The sequence below is a fragment of the Rhinatrema bivittatum genome, chromosome 9, assembly GCF_901001135.1.
Source record: "Rhinatrema bivittatum chromosome 9, aRhiBiv1.1, whole genome shotgun sequence".
NCBI lineage: Eukaryota > Metazoa > Chordata > Amphibia > Gymnophiona > Rhinatrematidae > Rhinatrema > Rhinatrema bivittatum.
Genome location: NC_042623.1, coordinates 244,112,698 through 244,118,838, shown reverse-complemented (window position 1 = coordinate 244,118,838; position 6,141 = coordinate 244,112,698). Strand labels below are relative to the sequence as shown.

General features: G+C 45.3%; 1 long non-coding RNA gene across 1 annotated transcript in view; it reads left to right on the top strand.

The window, feature by feature from the left end:
* The first annotated feature begins 1,684 nt into the window (after nt 1-1,684).
* LOC115099349 overlaps nt 1,685-6,141 on the top strand; it is a 234,455-nt gene continuing 229,998 nt past the window's right edge. Inside the window, exons 1-2 of the long non-coding RNA XR_003858752.1 lie at nt 1,685-1,709; nt 2,554-2,909. This is a non-coding gene — a long non-coding RNA (uncharacterized LOC115099349). The remainder of the gene's footprint in view (nt 1,710-2,553; nt 2,910-6,141) is intronic.

Sequence of the window (6,141 nt, the reverse complement as noted above, 5' to 3'; positions counted from 1 at the left end):
TAATTGTCTGAGGGCACCACTCGCCTGCTTAAAAAGAACATCCAAGCTCACCTTGATATGTCACCCCAGCATCTGCGCCCTGGGGAAGTGAGACATGGTGAATGGTGAGGGCTTGTGGGTGCTGAACTCTCTCAGGGTTGATGCAAGTATATTAGGAACCCTAGGTGAATTTTACAGCCTTGTGCCGACCCTCCTCCCCCCCATAAGCACAATAAGTATGGATTTATAATAGATTTTACATGAAAATGGACAAAGTACAGTCTTCTGAGGTAAAATTATCATTTACAACAAGATGTATATTATATTTCCATACACTACTGTGGGGCCAATGAGGAAACCCTGCAGAAGACTCACGGAATCCATACAGTATCAGGCCTATTGTAAAGTGTGTTGGGTTTGGTGCTTGGCACTCAGAAAGCCATAGGTAAACTGAACTACAAGTACGGTACAAGAACCTGTGAAAATGCAACCCTGTAAATATTACTCCGTGTTGGTATTCATTCCAGCAAGGTAGTAATCACCAGGCTAAAATTGGCCAAAAATCACAAGAAGATTCTAGAACACAAAGCCAAGTCTCGCCAGGCTGGCAAGGAGAAGGACACAGACAAGGAGTAAAGCCTTGAGAAGATGCAGGAATAAAATGGATTACTGTGCAACACCAATAAAAAAAAACCAAAAACAAAAAAAAACAAACTGTTCACTTTCTGAAATAAAAAACCACCGTCACACATCCTGTTAGGAAAACAGAACAAGTCAGGTTGCTATAAATTGCTACAGAGAAACTACCCAGTAGCAGAATAACTCACTTTGGTCATTCATGCAGAGCACAGACAGACCCTCACCAAATATAAGAATCAAGAGACCAAAACGTACAAATAGAAATGTGCACACACATACTTGCCAGGTACTTGTGACTTGGATTGGAAACAGGATACTGGGCTTGATGGACCCTTGGACTGACCCAGTATGGCATGTTCTTATGTTCTTATCAAAACTGAACCAGAAACCACAACAAAGCAGACTCTCAGGCCCATACAGTAAGCTGTGCGGGAGAGCCGGCGCTCCGAGGCGAGCGCCTGCTCTCCCAACGCGCGTCCAGGCACCTCTCCTAGGCGCGCGATTCAGTATTTAAATTAGGGTCCGCGCTAATAAGGAGGCACTAGGGACACTAGCGCGTCTCTAGTGCCTCCTTATTGGCGGAAGCGGCAGCTGTCAGCGGGTCTGACAGCCGACGCTTAATTTTACCGGAGTTGGTTGTCGAACCCGCTGACCTCCATGGGTTAGGAACACGGACGCCAGCAAAATTGAGCGTCTGTTTTCCAACCCGCGGGCTGAGGGCAGATTTTTTTTTTTTTTTTTTTGAAGATTTTAATTTTTTTTATTTTTGGGGCCTCCGACTTAATATCGCTATGATATTAAGTCGGAGAGTGTACAGAAAAGCAGTTTTTTTCTACTTTTCTGTACACTTGCCCCGTGCCGTCTGAAATTAGCTCTTGCCTTTGGCAGGAGTTAATTTCTGAGAGTAAAACGTGCGGCTTGGCATGTGATGAGCACTATTAGTTTCGGGGAGGGGGTTGGCTGCGCGTTTTCCAGGAGCTAAGGGGTAATAATAGCTGTACTGGCCTGTCTGTTTGCAGAGCAGCAATGGAAAACCAAACATCACAGTTCCTCATAAAAGAGCAAACAATCCGAGCTTCTAGATATCCTTGGTAAGTAGGGAGCCCGATGGAAATTTAGGTGGCAGCATTAATTTTTTTGGGGGGGAAGCATGACCCCTATACCCCTCCCCCCCCCCCTCCTCTTTTCCACTACCTATGAGTGGCAGGGCTGGCAGTGATTGCCAAGTATGGGAGGGTGAGGGACCAGCAGGGGTCGGAGAAGGGGAGAAACTGAGGGGATGGGGAGAGGAGAAAGGTGGGATGGGAATGCAGGGGTCAGTAGGTGAATGTCCACCATCGATATTTCCCTCCATTTAATGGCAGGGCTTTGCTACTAATTAAAGTACATGAAGTAGGGGAAAAAAAATACAAAACATGCTGGATGTGTTTTCCGTCTATTTTTAGAACACTTCAACAAAACAAACTCCCATTTCTGGAAAAAAAAAAGTATTGACCTGATGAAAGCAGCACTGCTCTCCAAAGCCAATCACGAAGATATTAAGTTAGTCCAGTGAAAGGCCATCAACTTGCATTTTGTTTGTTGATCATTCACTCCTCTGAAAAAAACAAAAAGAAGCTGACTCTAGACTGAACTGGAAGCAAACTGGGGAAAAGAAACCTCTACGTTGCCACGCCAGTCTACCCCTTAAAAATCTTTCTCTTTAAAAAAAATAAATAAAAAAAAAGTGCTTCCCGTGCTAGGAACATCAGGGTAAAAATAAAAAAATGTATTGCAAGGGAGGGTGGACAGGCGAGACGTAATTTAAAAACAAGGCAAGTAAGCTCTGGGGGTTATGTGAGCCTGCGCTCGGTTGGATTTCATTCTCAGTCTGCCGCTTTCTTCTTCTTCTTCTTTTTTTTTTTTTAATTATTCTTTTTTTTTCCCACTGGCAAGGTTTCTGGAGAAGAAGATTCATCGCCCATCCCCCCGCGCAGCCTGGAGGAGCTCCTTTCGGCTTGGCCGGTCACCCAGCCTGCGCCAGATTGATTCCGCCCCACCCCCCTCTCCTTTGCTCAGTCATTCAGACTTGGAAAGTCAATAACAAGCTGACATCATCGGGGGTTTGTGTATTACACCGCTCCTTTCCAAAGTACCCAGCACCACCTAAGAGAGGAGCACTGCCCTCCAAGAGACGAGCCCTGCCTTCTTCTTTTTTTTTTTTTTTCCCTTTAGCAGAGCTTGCAGGGAAGAATCGTCTCTGACACAGATGAAGCTTCCAGGCTGCCAGTAAAGGGCAAATGCTAGCCAAGGTATTTCATGCACGCCTGAAATAATTTCCTGCGCTTTACCACAGAGAAATAATTGTTTTTTCCTTTATGTCCTCTGTTAGAATGTAAAAAAAAAAAAAAAAAAAAGGGAAAAAGAAATGCATTAAAAAACAAAAAAATTGAGTTGATGCAAGGTAGGTGGGGGCATTGCTCATGACCACGTGCCCTATCTGCCTGGAGTCTGTAAGGCTAAGGAAGGGCAAAAGGTAGATTTAAGGAAGTAGAGGCGGAGTAGTTAGGTACAAGGAAATAGGAGGTCTCTGATGGAGATCATTCGTAGAAGGGGGGGTCAGCAAGCTCATTTTCAAAGGGAAGCCCTCCACCCGGCGCGCGTGCCAGAAAATGTACCGGCATGTGCGCGGTGATTTCAAGATGGACCTCAACGACAGCCCAGTACAATTAAGGGCCTTATTTTCCAATATCGCATTAGGGGGCCTTACCAATGCAAATGAGGCTTCTTTCCTGCAGTGGGGAAACATCGTGTGCGGCGATGCTTTCGCCATTCGCGAAAACATTAGCGCCGCACGCGATGTTTTCCCACTGCACGATGATTCTTTCAGTCTTTTATCGCAGTAGACGATATTTGCCGGTTTCTGTTATCGCGGTGCACAATATTTGCCAGTTAGCCTGTTTCAGGCTCCGGGGGGGGGGGGGGGGGAGAGAGAGAGAGAGAGAGAGAGAGAGAGAGAGAGAGAGAGAGAGAGAGAGCGTCGGGGGTTGGGGGCCACTTTCGCATTCCACATGAGACCTACGGACAGAACAGTGGTCTCTAGTGCAGATTTGCTGGCCGTCGGAGTGAGGACGCTCACTCCAAGAAGTGGTTTGGGCAACGTTCTCTCTACCTAGCTTGATGGACACTCTACCTGGGCAACAACATGCTAGGTGGAGAGAATGTTGGCCAAATCTCCGCTTGGAGTGAGCGTCCTCACTCCGACGGCCAGCAAATCTGCACTAGAGACCACTGTTCTGTCCGTAGGTCTCATGTGGAATGCGAAAGTGGCCCCCAACCCCCGACGCTCATACCTAATCCCCACCCCGAGTTAGTAGGTAGCCCTCCCATAGGGATTGAAATACCTATGTAGGGCATAGGCACCATAGTAAGTCTCTCTCTCTCTCTCTCTCTCTCTCTCTCTCTCTCTCTCTCTCTCTCTCTCTCTCTCTCTCTCTCTCTCTCTCTCTCTCTCTCTTGGATGGTGATAGATTTGTGAATTTATCACATGTGGTAAAGTGCTTGGAAAATGAGGCCCTAAGTATGCCCAGGCTAGCGCACGGGTTTACGTGTGGTGGTACAGGTGTTTCGGGCACATGGTCATAGCGTCCGATGCAATAAGGAGATTTAGCACGTCCTAACTAAAGTGTGTCGGATAATGCCCATCACATTTACATTTTATGCAAACGAAGACATTAGCTATTACCGCCCAATGGAGGAAAGTGCACCCAAAGGCTGGGCGCCCAATGCACATTTTTTTTATGTTGGAAAATTAACCCCAGCTCTGGAGGTAGTGGAAAGTTTACCCGCAGCCAGGGCTCATGAGAAACGCAAACAGTTTGGTCCCCTGTGTTGTGATTAATGTGCCCCTTGTAGGGTAGGGTTGTTTAGAGAGGGTAGTATAAGGTTTAGTTATTTGCTGTTAGAACAAAAAAATGAAAAATTGTATATAGGGAGTAGTGGAGCGTAGCATGATTAGCTAATGGACACCTTAAAAAACGTAGGCGATTCCTTTCCGTTTTGGTAAACAGGCATTGTGGATTTCTGTAACTTCATGTAAGCGATGCACTTTTGTTAGGAACGTACCATGTAGATGCCCATGCACCTGATGCAATATACTTTTGAGTGCCAGAAATGCACGTTTCTCCCTAGCGTGACCTTTTTGTATGCCTCTTCGATTTCTTTTTCATTAGAATATTGCATTGGGCATACAGGGGATGTGGAGGCCCGCGTGTTATTGCATTGGCCTGCATGTGTACTTCAACGCCCTCTTCCCCCACAGGTAAAATTCTATGGGGTAATTTTCAAAAGGATTTGCACATGTAAATGTAACTATTTTAGCAATTTTCAAAAGCTATCTACTTGAATAAAATGCACTTACACGGGTAAATCCTATGGACAATTCAATGGCATATATTGTAGCAATTTTCAAAAGCCTCGTACGTGGGTAAATGCATTTTACTCCAGTAAAACCCAGTTACACGCATGTAAATGCTTTTTAAAATAAGGCCCTATGTGTTGTGAAGACGAGGGGAATTTTCAAAAGCCATTTTTACTTGCATAAACAAGTGTTTACCTGTGTAAAAACCTTTCAATGTTGACCTCCTAGTCAGTATGTGCTAAGAGAAATCCAGTTAAGGTTGTTAAATTTAAGTCACTGTTAGGTTAGATGGCCAATCTTTTAGTTATTTATTGATTTAAAGTTAATGTGTGCTGTTGGCACTGCTGTAAACTGGTGAAGGCCTGACCGTTCCCTTACACTGAGTTTGTGGGGTAACCCCTTGCTGTAGAGAGATGCAACCAGCAGCATGTACTGGTGCATTGTAGGTACATCTTTTTTGTTTTGGTTTTCTTTTAATGTGTTGTATTTTGTCAATTATGTGATTGTTCGATTTATGTAGTGTTGATTTATTATATTCCGCTTTGGGCGACCTGCTTATGGCCAGGAAAACTGTCTGTAAATGTTTTTCAATTAATAACATATAAATATGAGTGTCATATTGCTCACGTGGTGAAGGCCCAAGTTGAGTGGTTCTGGTGAGCTTAGCAGGTGCACAGTGACCTACATAAGAGACACTGCTCACCAGTAGCATGGATTAACATTCAAAGGTGCTTTATAATACATATATTTCAGTTCTCAAACTATAGTGTAAGGATACATTTCTTTTCAGTGGAATAGTGTGGCTCTAAACTGCATGTGCGTACTATAGCATAGGTTATGCTAGTGCAGGCTGGGGTAAGGAGTAGTGCAGGACCGCAGTGCTGGGTGTGGGCTTGCCTTCTGTCTAGCCAGCCCCCTCCCCTGAAGGTTGAGTCCTTGGGTTCTGGGGGCCATTAGGGCTTAGCTTCGATAGTTTAACATCAGGCTGGATGAGGTAGGGTGGGCTGGACAAGCTAGACCAGGAAACAGGCTGGAAGCTGAGGACTGGATACTGGAGCAGATAGGTAGGGAGATACTGAGCAAGGCCTGGGGCTAGGCAAGGCAATGGCAAAGCAGGGAATGAA